The 19,619-nt window shown below is 44.5% G+C and overlaps 2 protein-coding genes across 3 annotated transcripts in view; one reads left to right on the top strand and one right to left on the bottom strand.

Annotated features, from left to right (window-relative positions):
• The window catches only part of LOC120932444 (A disintegrin and metalloproteinase with thrombospondin motifs 2-like), a 1,658,079-nt gene that overhangs the window by 138,885 nt on the left and 1,499,575 nt on the right, over positions 1–19,619 (top strand). The gene's annotated exons all lie outside the window — the stretch shown is intronic.
• The window catches only part of LOC120932445 (putative nuclease HARBI1), a 4,213-nt gene continuing 2,104 nt past the window's right edge, over positions 17,511–19,619 (bottom strand). The window contains exon 4 of the mRNA XM_040344803.1: positions 17,511–18,183. The gene's annotated coding sequence lies outside the window, so the exon portion shown is untranslated. The remainder of the gene's footprint in view (positions 18,184–19,619) is intronic.

Consider the following 19,619-nt stretch of genomic DNA (forward strand, 5'->3'; position numbering starts at 1 on the left):
GGAAACAACTCAATTTAACCTTTGCAAGTTTGGCTGCATGTACACGGGACGTTTTTACAACTGCTCCTAAATTATTAAACTTGACAGATAGTTAGTAACCCACGTTTAAATCGTCCATTTTGCTGCGTTTACATGCCGCGTTTAGCAGCGCTTTGCCGCTTTTGCGTTTTAGAAGCGTTAAAAAAAAATATATATATATTTTTTAAATGGCCAAAAACGAAAAATGGCTATAAACAAAATTGTGGCTAAACACCGGTACCGCGTTTAGCCGCATTTTGTGTCTGAAACGTGGAAATCTCTGGCGTCTGAACTCATTTTTTTGCTTTAAAAGAAACGCTGTTAAAAGAAACTGCCTGAACGACTGTAAACGAGACTGTGTACATGGTCAGATAAGATAACATTGAATGTGTTCAGGGGCAGTTGAAAAAAGCGTCCAACTGCCTCTGAACATCCGTTTGCAGCAGTGTACATGGGGCCAGTAAGTATCGGCAACTTGAAAATAAGCTTTTCTTTTCAATATTTTTTATGGTTGATATTTTAATGTGGTCATAATTAGTTTCATAGGCCTAGTTCTTGCTTTTAGTATGGAGTTTGGATATAGATTTAGGAGGCATGATTGGTTTTAAGAACAAATCTGTAAAAAAAAAAAAATTAATCAGACTTTTTTATTCAAAGTGTTAGGCCCAATACTCACGACCAAACATGTCTGCTGAAACTGGTCCGCGGACCAGTTTCAGCAGACATGTTTGGCCGTGTGTTGGCCCGAGTGGACCATTTTCGGGCGGATCGGACAGGTTTCCAGCGGACAACGGTTTCCTGGACTTGCTTTAAAACAGTCCGCTGGAAACCTGTCCGCCCGGACATGTACGGTCGTCTGTACAGACCTACCGTACATGTCCTGCCGCCCGCCATCCCTCGCATGCGTCGAATGACTTTGACGCATGCGTGGAAGCATTTTAAAGGCAGGCCGCCCACGTCGCCACGTCATTGTCGCGGCGACACCGCGTCATCGATGCGGCGACACTGCGGACACGCCCCGCGTATTGTTTACGCGCGGACCTCTGTTCGATGGTGTGTGCAGCCATCGAACAGAAGTCCCCGGGCAGACATGTCCGATGAAAACGGTCCGCGGACCGGTTTCATCGGACATGTCTGCTCGTGAGTACTCGGCCTCAGCATGAAGTTAATGTCAAAAAACATACACTCATGTGTGCACTGTCAGATGGGTGAAGTGTGTGGGCAATTAAACTCTGTCGTAGAAGTTCCATAAGCAGAAGTTCATTAAAAAATATACAAAGGGGGGGGGGGGATAGATGATTCAGGTGGGGTGCATGAAGTACATACTATTGCAAGGTGTCGTTCAGCGCACCAGGGTGTCCAGCTGGTAAATCCGGTAGGATTCCCGGGCGCATAGGTGCCTGAAACATTTGCTTGCTTTGAGATTATTGGGTATGGCTTCACTAACTCAAACTCTAAGGTCCTGAATGTTCATGATGAATAAGGAAATATTTAGGGACGCTGTGTTGGTCTGACCCAGCATCCACTAAACGCCTTGAATCTTTTGCGGAGCGTATGGTCTACGTACTGTAAGCCACATGGACAAGACTAACAGTAAACCACAAACTCTGAGGAGCATGTGTAAAAATCGGATCTGGGATAGTTTTGGGCCTTTTGAGTGGAATTCTTTTTGTCTATGTGTGACGTGTGGACAAGTCAGGCACAGGGCCTTTATGGCATTGATAAGTGCCTCGAATATTGAAAAACTTTAATGGGGCAGTAGAGGATGCTGGTTTAATTTTACTGGGTGCAATTCGAGTTTTTAGGTTCCTAGCAAGTCTGTAGGAGATGAGAGGTCAAGCTACAATGGTTTATTTGAGATGTGGATCCTCCTTGTAAGATGGACCAATGTTTTTGGAATAAGCACTCCATACTTCTGAATTTAGTGTGAAAATTGGTCGTAATTGGGTTGTTTTTAGGGGTGTACCTAATGGAAATTTTGGTATAGAAAATTAAAGATGCACTAGGCCAAAAACCGAAACCAATACCGAAAATTACAGTTTTAATTGTATTCGACTTTTTAATGCTTATCAATTTAAATTAATATGAATTTATTGTTGGCCATTATTGGAACCTTTTAGTGCAACATAAGCTCAAGAAACATGCAGTCTTCAGTCTCTAACCATCTCTTGTTTCATGTCCTTGGTCTCTAACCATCTCTTGTATCATGTCTGCAATCTCTTACTTAAACACACTGCTAATAGTATTAGCAACATTTTCATTCGGTCCACCTCTAGTAGACATGGCACAGGAGATCAATTCAGCCTGCCAGTGTCTGTGGATATAGCCTCACCAGTGCCCGGATCAGTGTGGCGATCTGTGTCACAGAGCTGTATTAGCATTGCCCTGGTCACAATAACAATGTCCCACCTCCTGTGATCCCGTCACACTGATTCAATGTCCCACCATTGGATCAGTGTCCCGTCTGTCACAGGAGGCGGGACATTTGTTACTGCGGCCAGTGCAATTCAGCTCTGTGGCACACGAAGATCGCTGATGTGTGGGGGGAGGACTGGGGCTCGCCAGGGTGACACCCCGGCAATAGGTGACACCCTGCCTTATTTTTAGGCTCCATTATCACCAATTTTCAGCTGTTTTTTTGGGCCGCCAAAATTTTCGATGCATCCCTAGTTGTTTTTGTATTTCTAATAATTGTATTTTGTTTATACAGTATCTAACAGTGAGTACACCCCTCACATTTTTGTAAATATTTTATTATATCTTTTCATGTGGCAACACTGGAGAAATTACACTTTACTACAATGTAAAGTAGTAAGTGTAAAGCTTGTAAAACAGTGTAAATTTGCTGTCCCCTCAAAATAACTTAACACACAGCCATTAAACCACTGGCAACAAAAGTGAGTACACCCCTGGGTGAAAATGTCCAAATTGGGCTCAAAGTGTCAATATTTTGGGTGGCCACCATTATTTTCCAGCACTGCCTTAACCCTCTCGGGCATGGAGTTTACCAGAGCTTCCCAGGTTGCCACTGGAGTCTTCTTCCACTCCTCCATGATGACATGACAGAGCTGGTGGATGTTGGAGACCTTGCACTCCTCCACCTTCCATTTGAGGATGCCCCACAGATGCTTAATAGGGTTTAGGTCTGGAGACATGCTTGACCAGTCCATCACCTTTACCCTCTGCTTCTTTAGCAAGGCAGAGGTCATCTTGGATGTGTGTTTTGGGGTCGTTATTTGGAATACTGCCCTGTGGCCCAGGCTCCGTAGGGAGGGGGTCATGCTCTGCTTCAGTATGTCACAGTACATATCGGCATTCATGGTTCCCTCAATGATCTGTAGCTCCCCACTATCAACTGCACTTATGCAGCCCCAGACTAAGACATTCCCACCACAATGATTGGCTGTAGGCAAGCCACACTTGTCTTTGTACTCCTCACCTGGTTTCCACCACACATGCTTGACACCATCTAAACCAAATACATTTTTATCTCATCGGACCACAGGACATGGTTCCAGTAATCCATGTCCTTAGTCTGCTTGTCTTCAGCAAACTGTGGGCTTTCTTGTACATCATCTTAAGAAGAGGCTTTCTTCTGGAACGATTGCCATGCACACCAGTTTGATGCAGTATGCTGCGTATGTTCTGAGCACTGATAGGCTAACCTTCAGCCTCTGGCAGCACTCGTAAATCTTTTTCCCAAAGACAACCTCTGGATATGATGCTGAGCATGTGCACCCAACTTCTTTGGCTGACCATGGTGAGGCCTATTCTGAGTGGAACCTGTCTTGTTAAACCACTGTATGGCATTGGCCACCATGCTGCAGCTTAGTTTCAGGATCTTGGCAATCTTCTTATAGCCTAAGACATCTTTGTGTAGAGAACTTTTTTTTTCAGATACTCCGAGTTCTTTGCTATGAGGTGCCATGTTGAACTTCCAGTGATCTAGTAGGAGAGAGCAAGAGCGATAACACCAAATTTAACACACCTGCTCCTCATTCACACCTGAGACCATGTAACACTGAGTCACATGACACCTGGGAGGAAAAATGTCTACTTCAACCCAATTTGGACATTTTCACTTGGTGGTGTACTCCCTTTTGCCAGCGGTTTAGACATTAATGACTGAGTTGAGTTGTTGTGAGGGGACAGCAAATTTACACTGTTATACAAGCTGTATACTCACTACTTTACATTGTAGCAAAGTATAATTTCCTCAGTCACGTGAAAATATATAATATATTTTCAAAAATGTGAGGGGTGTACTCACTTTTGTGAGATACTGTAGAAGGTGAAAGCATAATCTATAAGGTAAAAGTAGGGGGTGTAATGGCGCTTACTGATGCACAGCACCATGTGATAGTAAATAGGTGATGAAATATAAATGTTTCACTCTGAATTCCTCACAGATTCCTTACACACCAACAACTAAGATGTAAAGGAAGGGAAATGTGAAAATAATGACATCCGGCAAATAGTGACTCAAATCGCAATTTGAGATCATAACATTGAAAAATGTGAAACGATTATAAAAACTATTATATTGAAGTGAAAAAAATCCTTGCGATTTGAGTCACTATTTGCCGGATGTCATTATTTTCACATTTCCCTTCCTTTACATCTTAGTTGTTGGTGTGTAAGGAATCTGTGAGGAATTCAGAGTGAAACATTTATATTTCATCACCTATTTACTATCACATGGTGCTGTGCATCAGTAAGCGCCATTACACCCCCTACTTTTACACATGTCGATTGGTGCGAGAGCACTTTTTTAGTAGTGGCTGCTGCTTTTAGTATTGTTCTTAATTGTATTATTATTACATTATTTATTGATTATTTGTATTATTGCCCTTGGTTAGGTGTGGTTTTGCGCATTGGTTCCCCCTCTTTTACATAATCTATAAGGGTGGATGGATAACCTATGTGTGTCAATCTTCTTCTCTGGTACAATTATGTTTGAGGCAGCAACATTGACTTTTGGGGATATTGGCAATCCACCGCAGGTGGTGGCAGCTTTTGTAGTGCAAGTAAGAGTTGCGTGCAGTGGGTTTATTTGAATTTTGAGCATGATCCCATTGTCATGGCTTAGTGACAGATCAAGAGAGGCTAATGCCGCGTACACACGATCAGTTAAACCAATGAGAATGGTCTGATGGACCGTTTTCATCGGTCGAAACGATCGTGTGTGGGCGCCATCAGTCATTTAACCATCAGTTAAAAAAAAGCCAACTTGTTTTAAATTTAACCCCATGGATTCCTAACTGATAGGACAAAACCGATCGTTGGTAGGCACGACCATCGGTTAAAAATCCACGCATGCTCAGAATCAAGTCGATGCATTCTTGGAAGCATTGAACTTCGTTTTTTTTCAGCACGTCGTGTTTTACGTCACCGCGTTCTGACACGATCGTTTTTTTAACCGATGGTGTGTAGGCGTGACGGACCATCAGTCAGCTTCATCGGTTAACCGATAAACGGTCTATCGCTCTGTTCTCATCGGATGGACCGATCGTGTGTACGCGGCATAAGGAGTTCTCGTCACAGACTGAGGTGAACGATAAACCCATGTCATTGGCATTACAGTGTGCCACAAATTGTTGGACTAGGGTTTTAGGGCCATCCCAAATGATAACTACATTATCAATATATTGGCCGTAAGCTACCAGGTGTGAGGAAAAGGGGTTATTTTGCCACACATAGGTGTCCGTTTATGAAACCGTGAATAATTATCATTACAGAGATCACCGGCATTCACTGTGTAATTTCTTCACAGTGGTGTGCCGGTTTATATTCCTGTGTAGATTGCTTCGCTTCAGGTGAAGAGAAGTGATCTACAAACGTTGATAACGGTGGCTGTGAATGCGAGGCTGAAGTCTCGCGAGACTTCGGCAGTTTACAACAAAACGAAAGTAAAACACCAAGCAGCACATTTCATTAATAAAACCCCCAAATTAAACACGAAACTACACAAATCACACATATATCACACATATACACCCCCTTTATTGTAAAACTTAGCTAATGTTAAAATTTAACACTATAATTAAACATGTGGTTTTCTCCTCATGAACGGTGTGCATATAAAATGGTGGATCCTGCATCTGTCATCCATCAGTACACCGTTCATGAGAATTTAAATAAAATTACAATTTCAATTAATAATTAAAATAAAATAATTTAACTAAAAATATATAATAAAATAATAAATATAATTTAAAAATTGAAATGAGATTCCCCTCTGTACTAAAATTGACCTGTCCATGGGTTCGAACCATCTATTTGGGTGGCCACAAATATATCGAAATAAATATATATAAAATATAAAATATGCTCATAATTTTTTTTTATATATTCCTTTAAAAAATATATTTACATATATATATATATATATATATATATATATATATATATATATATATATATATATATATATATATATATATATATATATATATTCAAATAAATTATAACATATTGATTCAATAATTATATGTGTACTGTAAATCAAAACCCCCCAATAATAGAAACATGGTACACTCTTGTCAAAGTTAAGTTAAAAATTATATTTTAATCATTTGAGGGGTTAGTGATAGGAGAGTATGGAGCACTTAACAAAAAAAAGAACCACAAAGTTCAGCCATGCGCAGAATTGCGTTTTGGTGGCAAGAGCAGTTAGTAACTGGGACCGTTTATTTGGGTCCCAGTCTAAAAAACTTTCCTACTCAAGGAAAAATGAAATATGGAATTTAATTGTCCAGGAGGTAAACGCTGCAGGGGACGTTGCCCGGAACATTGAAACATGCCGTCGTCGACTTAACGACATTAAAGTCCAGTTAAAAAAAAAAATTCAATACCTAGCAAAACATCAGCGTGGCACTGGTGGAGGACCTCCAGCTAATATTACCTTCTCCAGCTATGAAGAAGAATTAAAAGGGTGCCTCGGACCTGACGTTATAAGTGGTGTCCCCGGAGAACACGATTCTGACGCTAATAGTAAGTAATTCAAATTTATTTTAAATTCAATATAAATGTATTTTTTTTTTATAAAGTAATTAGGAGATTTTTTTTTTCCACAGTGTTAGGAGAACCGTCAGGTGGAGCTGAAAATTGTGATCAAGATGAGACTATGCTTCTTTTCGATGATGCTGATGATGGTAAGTAGTTTATTTTTTATTTTATTTTTTTACCGCTTGTCGCCCACCCACAAATCATTTCCTAGGAGCTGTAGTGCCTGCTGCACTTGTGATTTGGCCCTTACTTGCATTTGGAAGTGACCCCCCCCAAAGGGTTATTTACACTTTAATTCTGGGGGTGGTAAAAACCTTTGTTTGAGTCACGTTTTTATCACCCCCAATCCCTACCTCCTTTAGCTTCTGAGGCAGCATTCAAAGGTGTACACATGCCGCAGCAGTATTTCAAATCCCTGTTACTTTTGGTGGTTGCTACCGCCTGCCCATCCATCGCAACCCTTTTCCAGTAAATGTGGCCACTCTGCAAGTGGATCGCAACTGCATGCTTCTGCGGAGTCCAGTGGGTTAAAGGAGTTGCTGACAAAGCAACACAATGCTGCCTGCTTTGACCCCTTGTTTGTTGTCAGTGGCGGCTGGTGCTCCAAATTTTTTGGGGGGGCGCAAACCCCCCAAAAAAAATGCAGCCTCACTGTGGCCATCAAATGCAGCCACTTTGCCATCAATTGTCACCACTGTGCCATGCCATCAAACGCAGTCACTGTGCCATGCCATCAAACACAGCCACTGTGCCATCAATTGTCACCACTGTGCCATGCCATCAAACCCAGCCACTGTGCCCCTCAATTATCGCCACTGTGGCAATTGTTACTACTGTGCCATGCCATCAAACCCAGCCACTGTACCCCTCAATTGTCGCCACTGTGGCAATTGTTACTACTGTGCCATGCCATCAAACCCAGCCACTGTGCCCCTCAATTGTCGCCACTGTGCCAATTGTTACTACTGTGCCATGCCATCAAACCCAGCCACTGTGCCCCTCAATTGTCGCCACTGTGCCAATTATCACCACTGTGCCCTTTAATTGACGCCACTGTGGTCATTGTTGCCACTGTGCATGTCACTGTGCCCTTTACTTGTTGCGACTGTGCCCATTGTCACCACTGTGCCCATTGATGCCACTGTGCCATTGTGGCCACTGTGCCCTGTAAAAAGCACTTACCTTAATCCTTACACGTCCCTCGATTGTCTTTTCCTGCCTTTGTGTCCTTTAAGCCAATCAGCTTACCGATAACCAGAATCGGCAAACCTGATTGGCTGAGACAGCCATCGGTCTTATCCACGGAACGCACCCCCCATACGTTCCGAGGATAAGCATCTGGGAGACGAGGGCTGTACTCGGAAAGCCTATCAGTGGCTCTGATCGGCACTTCCGCACAGCCAACCAGCTGCCGTTATTCACGTGGTCGGCACTCAATGTCCGGCCTCCTGAATAGACCAGCGGCACCTGGCAACAATAACATACATTCATGCAATGCATGAATGTATGTTAGTACTGTGCCGTGCGAGAGCCAGATGGGGCGGCGCTCCAGTGCCCTCTATGGACGGACCGCCACTGTTTGCTGTACTGCAACAACCTTTTGTACTGCAAAAGGTTTATATTATGATTACTGTGAACCAAATTACATTTTATATGATTGTTGTGTTTTACAGATAACACTCAAATTATGATACATCTGCTAAATGAAGATGATTGTGATGGCATCAATGGTAAGTTAAAAATTGCTGTCATATAGATGAATGATAATATATGTTAAAAACAAAAAATAAAGCCGTGCTACAATATGAAGATGTTTAAGTGGATTTAAAGCATAGAAATGTTTTACCTTAAAGCGGAGATCCACTCAAAAGTTGATCTTTCCCTTATCTGTCTACCCCCCGCCAGTACTACATTTGGTACCTTTCAAGGGAGAGGGGAATGAGGTACCTGTTTTTGACAGGTACCGTTCAGCACTTTCCGGAGAGCGACCGCCCACTCCTCCTGTGTTCGCCACCGGACCAATCTGAAAGCAGAGTGCCCATGTGCAGTAGGGGAACGGCTGTGAAGCCGAAAGGCTTCACTGACTGGTTCCCTTTACAGGAATGGTGACAGTCAAACACGTCAGATGATCCAAAGATTGGCTGTGGTGCCAACATCGCGGGCTCCCAGGACAGGTAAGTGTCCATATATTTTTTTTTTTTTTTTTAAAAGGTTTTTATTATTAGCCATATACACAGTTACAGGAAATAGCATTGCATACAAATGACAAGTACTTATGTAGGACAGTCAAAAGTAAAAAATATGGAGGAAAAAAGATTAAAGGAATGGGGTTTCCCCCGTCATACATTTCCATGTCCTTAACAGTAGTAGGAAGTAACCCTAACATGGGTTCTTCTAAAGTGCATATAGCCTTTTATATTGTAAACCGAGAACTAATTATTCAAACTTCGGGCTCCTGATCAGAAGGAACAGTGTAGCTAGATTATATCATATATCTTAAGTTCAGAGCACCATGCCCATCAGAAAGTAAAATAATAAACCACAAAACTAGGGCATATAAACAAACATATAGAGAAAAAAAAAAAGAAAACCCTCTCTCCCGAGTGTCGTGTGTCGTTGCCTCCCCATCTCCCCAGATCCGCCCGCACCAGAGCTGCACAATACGTCTCATACATTGCATATAGAGAACAAGAAAACATATTCCCTTACACCTCTCCAGAGTTAGTGTCCCTGGAGTCTACCCAACTACCCCACACATTATGAAATTTTTTCTTGCTTCCCCTCGCTTCATAGGTCATTTTGTACATTGTAATATTAGCATTGATTAACCCCTTCCAGGCAGATATAGTGAGGAAATCCCTCTTTATCCAGTTCAGGACAATGAGCTTCCTGGCATAGTAGAAGAGCAATCTCAGGAAGATTCGCATATTGTTACTCATGATATCATCCTCTATAATACCTAAGAGACACAGAAGTGGGCTGCATATGTTCGGGAGATCAAAAGTATCTGCAATAAATTGCGTAACCTGCGACCAAAACGGTCGAATCCTATTACAGTCCCACACCATATGCATAAAGGTGCCCTCTGCCACCAAGCACTTATGACAAACAGGGTTCTCTCTTCTGCCCATTCTATATAATCTGTGTGGTGTGTAATACATTTGATGCAGGTATCGCAGCTGAATCAGCTTGTCTCTTGCCGAGATCACAGTAGGGAGATATGACACTAGGACCTCCTCCCACTGTGGTTCCGTCAGTTCTGGTATTATCATAGTCCACTTAAGTCTCGTCTTTTCCTCTCTCGGTCGTATCTTACTCATGAGCATATTATAGTAGGTAGAGACTAACTTGGTATGTTCAGGATTCAACAATAATGATTCTAACTTAGTGTTTTCTAACACCACTACCCCAGAGCCAAGCTGCGCCTGAGCTGCATGTCTCAGTCTTGTGTACTGAAATCTCCAAGTTTCGGGTACCCCCAATTCCCTTTTCAAGTGCGTGAACGTTTTCAACTCCCCTCTGTCAAACAGTTGATGTAAGTAAACCAGGCCAAATTTGGCCCACCTATGTCCATCTTCCATTAGAAAGATGTCCGTTAATCTGGGGTTAAACCACAGCGGAGCATTCGGGGACAAGTGCAGGGGGGTGTCCAAAGTGTGTCTCCTACATATCTCAAGCACCGCTTTGGCTGATCTAAGGATTACCATTCCATCTGTTGTCGGGACCTCCCCTCTGTGAAAAAAGTTCAGCAGTGTCTCATATGAGGTTGCCACAGCCGCCTCCACCGCTACAGCGGCATTGTTCAGCTGGGGGAACATACGCCAATGGGCATGAACTAGCTGCGACGCCAGGTAGTATAGGCGGAGGTCAGGGATCGCCAGACCTCCTCTTCCCACCGGCAACTGCAGCACAACCAGCGCCACCCGAACTGCCCCGCCACCCCACAAAAAGGAGGTCAGCAGGGAGTCGATGTATCTAAAGGTCTTCCTGGGGATGCCTACGGGGGCGTTAGAAAGAATGTACAGGAATTTTGGGAGAAAGATCATTTTAAACAGGTTGGCTCTCCCCAGCATTGTAAGCGAGAGGTCCTTCCATTTTTTCACCCTGTCCTCGAAGTCTCGTATGACTGGCCATAAGTTTGTCTTTGAAAATTTCTCTATAGGCAATTCTACGGTTATTCCTAAGTACTTAAAGCGGTCTGTCACCTGTAGGGGGAACTGAGCAGGGAGAGCTAGATCTGGTTGTGGATCCAGAGGAAAGAGCGCCGACTTAGACCAATTGATCCGGAATCCAGAGAAGTCACCGAACTCTCGGATCAAGGAAAACGCGGTTGTCAGGGATTCCTCAGGATCACCCAAATAAAGGAGCATATCGTCCGCGTATAGTGATACACGTTCCTCCAGGTCCCCGACCAGCAGCCCTGCAATGCCAGCCCGATCCCTGAGCCTAGTCGCCAGGGGTTCTATGGCTAGTGCGAATAAAAGTGGTGACAGGGGGCAACCCTGCCTAGTTCCCCGCCTGATCGGAAACGAGTCCGAAACGAGGCCATTGACCCTGACACTAGCCTTTGGCTCCGCATAGAGCAACCTGACCCAGCTCACAAACCTCGGTCCCAGGCCCAGTTTCAGTAGTAGGGGAAAAAGGTAGGTCCACTCCACAGAGTCGAATGCCTTTTTTGTGTCTAGTGATGCCACCACCCTCCGACCAGAGTTAGCATGGGACACTTGCAAATTAACATATAACCTCCTCAGATTCATCTGAGTGCACCTCCCCGGTATAAAGCCGGTTTGGTCTGAATGGATTAGTTTCAGTATTACCGACTGCAGTCTACCCGCCAGGATCTTTGCCAACACCTTAACGTCGGTGTTGATCAGAGAAATCGGCCGATAAGACTCGCACTCCAGTGGGTCCTTACCCGGTTTCGGGATTACCACAATCAGTGCTTCCCGCATCGACTCTGGTAATATGCCCTCCTTTTCTGCGTCACTGAACACCGTTTGGAGGCGTGGGATTAAGCTCTCTTTATGCAACTGATACCATTCGGCCGGGAGGCCATCTAAACCTGGCGACTTTCCCGGTTTAAAAGAAGCAATGGCCCCAGCCACCTCTTCTGATGTTATGGGTTGGTCAAGAGCAGCCCTTTCACCCTGCGTCAGGGATGGGAGAGTCATTTCATCTAGATAGGAAGAGACGTCTTGAACTGTAGAGCTAGATTGGGACTGGTATAATGTATTATAAAAGTCTCGGAACGTGGACAGTATATCTTGAGAGTCGCTCACTAATTCCCCAGTCGGGCGTTTAATCTGCAATATCGATGTAGGGGCATATAGGGGTTTTGCCAAAAATGCCAGCAGACGGCCGCTTTTGTCCCCAAACTCAAAAATGGACCTAGCCTGTTTCAGTTGCAGTTTCATAGTCTGATCCGTCAGTAGTATTTTATATTGTCTTGTTAAGTCCTGCCATGAGCTATAGGTATCCGGGGATGGGGTCTGAATATACTGTCGTTCTGCAGTTACAGTAGCCTGTTCAGCCTGCTTCACATCTAAATTTAAGGCCTTTGCAAAGTCCCTAGTTTCCTTGGCAAACACCCCCCTCAAAGTTGCTTTAAAGGCGTCCCACTGAATCGGTACCGAGGTGCCGGAGCTATTCTCCCTCCAATACAGATCAATAGCCGTCTTACATTTAATCTTCACATATTCCTCCTCCAACCACTGCGTTTTCATACGCCACAGTCGTCTCCCAGCAGGTACACCTAAAGTCAGCGTGACCTCCATAGGAGAGTGATCTGAGAGAGCTCTGGGGAGGTATCTAACCCCTGAAACCAGAGGCAATGCATCCACAGAGGACAGCACCATATCAATTCTGGATAGTGTCCTATGTGTCCCCGAGTGACATGAGTATTCTCTGACCCCAGGGTTGCGACACCGCCACACATCAGTGAGGGCGTAGCTGTCCAACCAGGCGGAAAGAGCATGGCGTGGACCAGTCACACTCCCATGTCTATCGAGTGACCCATCCGACACCGCATTAAAATCTCCCAACAGTAGTAGTGGACCCTGGGCCACCTGTATTGCAGCTGTAAGGATTTCTTCAAGTACCTGGAAGGAAAAAGGGGGAGGGACATATACACACACTAGCGTCAGGCAGGTCCCGAACATTTGACAGACAAGAACAGCATACCTCCCCTTTGGGTCGCTTTTAACCTGTAAAATATGTGCCGCCGCCTTTTTAGTGACTAGAATGGCCACTCCTCTAGAGTACGTAGAGTACTCAGCATGTATTACCCTCATCACATTAGCCTTTTTCAACGCCAATACCTTAGAGCCTTGGAGATGTGTCTCCTGCAGCATGATAATATGTGGTTTATACCTCTTTATGAAGTCAAAGATAAGGGAACGCTTAATCCTTGAATTCATACCCCGGACATTCCAGGACAACACATTTATCTTACCCGACATCCTGTAAAGTAACGAATCGCAGGTGCATACCCAGGGTTTCTCCGGACCCCTCCGATGCGGTCCACCATAGCAACCTGTGGAGATTTAATAAGAGAGAGACAACGACACACGACCCAAGTTCACAGAGAAAAATAGAACCCCTCCCCCCACCCTGCACACAGCCCCAACCTGCCGAGTGCCTGTATCCCATAACTTCAGCAAACAAATTGTCAGGGGATTATATCAGTCTCACCCCCCAACCACCTACTCCCTCCAGGGAGTCTATGTTAACAGAGCCGTTGACACGGATTCAGTAAGTCAGTTCCATAGGGAAAAAAAAACCCCAGCAAAAAATGGAAAAAAGGGGGGGAGGAAAAAATACCCCCAATCCACACAAAAAAGCAATAAAGAAAATGTGCTGGTGAATCCGGGCAGGGCTCGGTTCAGGAAAACCGAGGTGTCAGAGCCAAATAGTCACAGTGGGATTGACCACACCCGTCCCAGCATCAAACAGAGCGCAGGCAGAAACAAACGGCCCAGAGTAAGAGCCCAGCCTATGTTATATAGTTAGTGGTCATTTCTTGAACTGGGTCTTCCCCTAGTGTCCAGCCATCTTGAAGCCTCTATAGGGGAATTGAAGAAGAACACTTTGCCCTCGTCGACCACTCTGAGCTTCGCAGGGTACATCATACTGTAAGCCATATGCATATCTCTCAGTCTCTTTTTAACATGCAGGAAACTGGCTCTCTGTTTCTGGGTAGCTGCAGAAAAATCAGGATAAATAGAGATCCTGTTCCCATTAAATTGGAGATCTCCTACAGTGCGAGCTGCCCTCAGAATATTTTCACGATCTCTAAAGTGTAGGATACGTGCAATCATAGGACGCGGATGGGCACCTGGTGGGGGGGGTTTAGATGGAATGCGATGTGCCCTCTCTATAGCAAACAGACGGGAAAAAGTAGTGTCAGCCAGGGTGTCTTTTAGCCAGAGCTCAAGGAAGTCCTCAGGCTGTTTGCCCTCTGCCTTCTCAGGGAAGCCTACCAGACGTATATTATTCCTCCTCTGGCGGTCTTCCATGTCCCATAACTTATCTGTATGAGCCCCCACCTCACAGTGAATGTTCTGCAGTTTATTCTCCAAAGGGCGCACCACATCTTCCAGGTCACTAATTCTCTGCTCCGCTTCCCCAGCTCTCTCCCTGATGGTTTGCACATCATGTTTAAGGAACGACAATTCAGTCCTGATACCATCAATGTGGTCAGTGAGGGTAGTCTGGCACGTGTATATGGCCTCCATAATCTGCTTCAGGGAGGGCTCCCCTCCGCCTGCTTCAGAAGCCTCATCTCCCCCCTCCTGTGGTTGTGATTCAGCCTGCTTTGTGCTCCGCTTCGGCCCCTTAGTTCTGGGAGGTAGCTGGCTCACCTGGGTGTCTGTCAGTGAGGGCCATTCGACCTCCGGAGGCCTTTCCGCGCTGGGGCCCTGTCCCCCTGCCTCATGGCGGCCGCCATCTTGAGACTTCCAGGCAAAGTGGACCGGGCGCTGTTCCGGAGTTGCCATCGGTGCACGGCCGTATTTGACCATCCCTACATGGGCAGCACGGGATCCGGAGTCGGGGGATGTCTCTGCCTGCGGTGTTTGGCTGCTCTGTCTCCCAGGATTTAGTCAGGATTCGTCTGCCCTGCACGGAGCTCCGGACCAGCGCTGCTCACATGTCGGCCGTTAAGTGTCCATATATTTAAAGTCATTAGCTGCAGCATTTGTTGCTGCTGAGTGTAAATTTTTTCGTGGGGAGGCTGGACCTCCTCTTTTATTGATTCCTTGCATTCATTTAAAACATTTTTAAACATCAGGATCCCCACTCCCCCATCACCTTTGTACACTACGCACATCTGCAGGTCTTTTCTCCCCTAATTTCCGAGATTTGCTGTCTATGCTGGGGCACTGGGAGCCATCGGCACCCACTGTTGTCAATCAAAGCATACAACAATCAAGTGGTGGCGGTGCAAAATCTACTGTCTGTGTGATGGATTTAGTAGCAGGGCTTGGGAGCAAGCACTCACAAGTGATCCCATGGGAAACGGCTTTCAAAGGGGTAACTTGACATACAAGAGGGGCCAGGAGCACCGGTTTTGGTGGGGGGTGGGTGAGACTAAGAATAGGTTGTTCACGGCCTCTCTTTGCAGTTCCTTTGTACAGAGCAGGTAAGTGGTCAGTAGCTTGTTATTTAAAAACAAAATGTCACCTTTACAATATCTTTTTTTATTTATTGTATTTTTTTCCTTTGGTAGTTCCTGTTGAAACTGAACTGATGGATGAACCTCAAGCGGGACCGTCAAACATGGGTAACTATTACAAGCATTACAAATGTATACTCGGGCCCGTCTTTAGCCCAGGGCAAACGGGGCACTTGCCCTGGGTCCAATCTTTGTAGGGGGCCCTGTGCTACCCGTGAACTGCGGCCCAAACGACGGCTTAGCAGAGGGCACGGAAGGCTGTATTCCCGATCTAGCCAGCAGCGAGGGGGCGGGACCAGGAGCTCCACTGACGCCCACTACGATCACTCACTCTAACTACAGCTGCTCTGTTCCGAGTGGAGCTCCTGGTCCCACCCCCTCTCTGATGTCTAGCGCGCAAATACAGCCTTCTGTGTGTCCTCTATACACTCTGCAAAACTGTCATCTGTGCCCCAATTCACGGTAACTATATGCAGTATATGTCACAGTCTCTGTTAACTTTTGCAGTACCTGTACCCACCTCCATCTGCACCCTGTACCCACCTCCCTCTGCACCCTGTACCCACCTCCCTCTGTACCCACCTCCATCTGCACCCACATCACTCTGTACCCACCTCCATTTGCACCCACCTTCCTCTGCAACCACCTCACCCCTCAATACTAGTGCAGTTTGGCCACCCCTTCAATTTTCACTGAGAGGTTATGATGTGTAATAATCTCTTACAACTAATCAGTGAGTAATATTGATTAGCAGTGACCTCTATAATCCAAGTAGTGAGCAGTTATGATGTCCTGTAACCTCTAGCAACTAATCTGTGAGCTGTAATGATGTGTTTCAATCTCTGGCAGCCAATCACAAGCACTGCCTGATCTTTTGCAGTAAACTCATTTTGAGTCTAGCTGGGGGGGGGGGGGGGGGGGGGGGGGGCACAATAAAATATTTGCCCAGGGACCAATGAATGTTAAAGATGGCCCTGTGTATACTATTATGATGATGTTTTTCTAAAACCATATTCCTTTTAGCAGAACCTCCTGAAGTTTGTTATGAACATCCCAGAGATGCCATGACGAGAGAGGAAGTAACAAATAGTAAGTGTAACAACCATTCTAATACTGATATTAAATCTAAATTTTTATTGTAGACCAATATGTATCTTATTTGTATTTATATTATGTTACAGATAATGAGGAGGGTGGGCACCAGTCATCACATAATCCGATTGCAGCACCAGGTCCCATACGGGTCCCAAGAGGGAGAAGGAGAAGAGAGCTCTTGGCCCAAAGAACAGAGCAAGCCAATAATGCATCCTTGCTGTTGGCTGAAACTCTTAACTCCATGATAGGTAATATAAGAGAGAGACAGCAGCAGCAAGATGTGGTTAATGAGGAGCAACGAACTTATAGAAATGCCCTTGTAAATGAATTGAGACGGCATAATGAGCTTGCTGAATCCCAGCAAGCTCTTCTGAAAGAAATCTTAGACGAACAAAAAAAAATGTCCTCTGCCCTTTTTTTTCTTGTAGGGTCAATTTCCCAGCACCTGGGCCCTACTCACCAATCCCCAAATACCTAAAAAAAATAATTTTATGGCTTTCCAGGCAAGAAAACTGCTTGAAGAGTTTGGTGCTGTGAAAACCGGGCGTGTGTATGCTCAGTGCCGAGGGAGCAAAGCCCTGTACACAAGGCCGTGATTCCCGGGCCAAAGCTATCCCTGCACTTTACCTGTCTGACTTTATATTGCCGAGAATCCCGGACGTATATACAGGGCTTTAACCTTTATCAAGTTTGCACTACAGTTGTTAAAAATTTGCACTATTGTTAATAATAAATGTTTTATTCACAAATAAAATTATTTGAAGTCAATCATTTTGGTTTGTATTTTTCTCCTCAAAATCAAAATTATGTTTATTTTTAAGACATCACAAATTATTTCAACTTTTAATAAATCAACATACATTTTAGGCAAATCTATCGGGAGGCCATCGGGCCCAGGGGTCTTGCCAGACTTAAAAGTCTTGACCAACGTTGATAATTACTCCAACGTGATAGGTGCGCATAGGTTTTGCCAGGGGTCCAAGAAACATACTTTTCAGCAGTTATAGCTACCAATTAAGGTGCTAAGACAGTAAACTGTAAAAGCAACTTTCAGTTCCATTGTGGTGGCAGTGAGCCCTCATGGCCGCCTTCACTTGGTCGAATGAGCTTATGAGTCTCCACCAAGTAGTCCGGTAAGCTCAACAGCATTTTTTTCAAGTATCAGAGGTCGGTAAACAATCTAGAGCCACTGATGTTTCACAGAAGTAAAGCAAGGGGAGGATGAGGGTCCGGGGGGTGCTCCATGGGGTCTGTGCTTTATAGTTGGAATTGATGTGTAGAAATGGACATCAGACAGCAAAGCCCTGTAGGTGCGGGCAGTAAAGGGCCCTCCTCGCTGTTGCTGATATGCCTGGGTTCTGATGTTGCCATCTTCCTTAACTGCTCTACATCTGAAAATGTAATAACATAATATAGTACATATTAATATTAATGTAAAATATTGTAGTTTAAATATGACATTTACACTATTCTTTATATTGAAATATCAGTGAAATATATCATCTGTTGACCACAAGCTCCGAGGTCAAGGCATGAAGGTTGACATGACAATTCATTGCTTATTAATTGTCAAATGTAGAGGCTAATTACAGCTGTTGATCTAGCCTCTGGATGGACGCAAAACAATTTTTTTGTGATCCATACAGAGGCTATACAGCATGGGTGTCCAAAAATGGAATTCCAAGCGAATTCCATTGGAGTATAAGAGGACATGTTCTCTATCTAAACTCTGTCGTAATTTCCAATGAAATTGCGACCGTGTACACGTGGCATTAGTGTGTTCGTCCGAGCAGTAATACACTGACCAACAAGAATTTTATTGCCTTTGTGGCTGTGTGTGGTCAAGAGATAAGCTTGGGTTTGTTAGTTGGATGTACCGTATTTCTAGGCAAACTTCTAAGGTAAAAAATTACATTTTAATTAAGAAATGAGAATAAAAATTAGGGTCAGTGCCTATCAATGCAGTGTAATCAGTGCCCATCTGCAGGCTTGAAGGGGACAGGGAGGGCGCGGGACAAGCGGTGACACATTACATACCGGTGAATCCCATGTTTACTCGGAGTCCTCTATAAAACAAAGTCCTGCCTCCTATGATAGACAGGACAGTCATTTAATGGCAGACCAGGAAACGGGACTTCCTAATACAGACGCAGCAGAGTAAACGCGACATTATCCTCTATGTAATCTGGCGGCACTCATCCTAATCCCTCCCTGTCCCCTCCAAGGCACAGATAAATACGTTATATATATATTGTGGCCCTGGCGGCCTCAAAAGATATATATATCAACATTACTAGGGGGCCTATTAAACCAGAATGCAGGGACACAATTGGCCCGCAGGACGGACTTTGGACTTATCTGCTATCGAGTGTCTGTGACGTGACCTGACATCAATCTGTAGACTGATCCTGCAAGTGATTCAGGATCACATTAGGGCAAAAGTATAGCGCTCAGGTTTGCCAAAAAAGAAGTATGACCAAAAACGTTTGGTTATTCTTTCTATTTCAATGAAGAATTTTTTCTTCTCTAAACTACACATAAATTATAATTTGTAATTGTGACATTTTTAACAGTACTCTAACTACATCAAAACAAAAAATTACAATTGAAAATGTTTTAAATCATAATCACATTGGTGGATGCAGCATAGGTACGCTGGGGCATCTATCCCCTGACGCTTATGCGAACCGAGTGATCAAACACTGTTGATTTTACAGTTATCACTCTTCTGTGTGCAGAGAGTGGTGACTCACAGTTACCAGCTCTTTGCGCTGCCCCTGCAGCTCTCACGAGAGCATGAAGCAGTGGATGGGTCATGAACAGCTGG

Source organism: Rana temporaria, chromosome 3 (genome assembly GCF_905171775.1).
Source record: "Rana temporaria chromosome 3, aRanTem1.1, whole genome shotgun sequence".
Classification (NCBI taxonomy): Eukaryota; Metazoa; Chordata; class Amphibia; order Anura; family Ranidae; genus Rana; species Rana temporaria.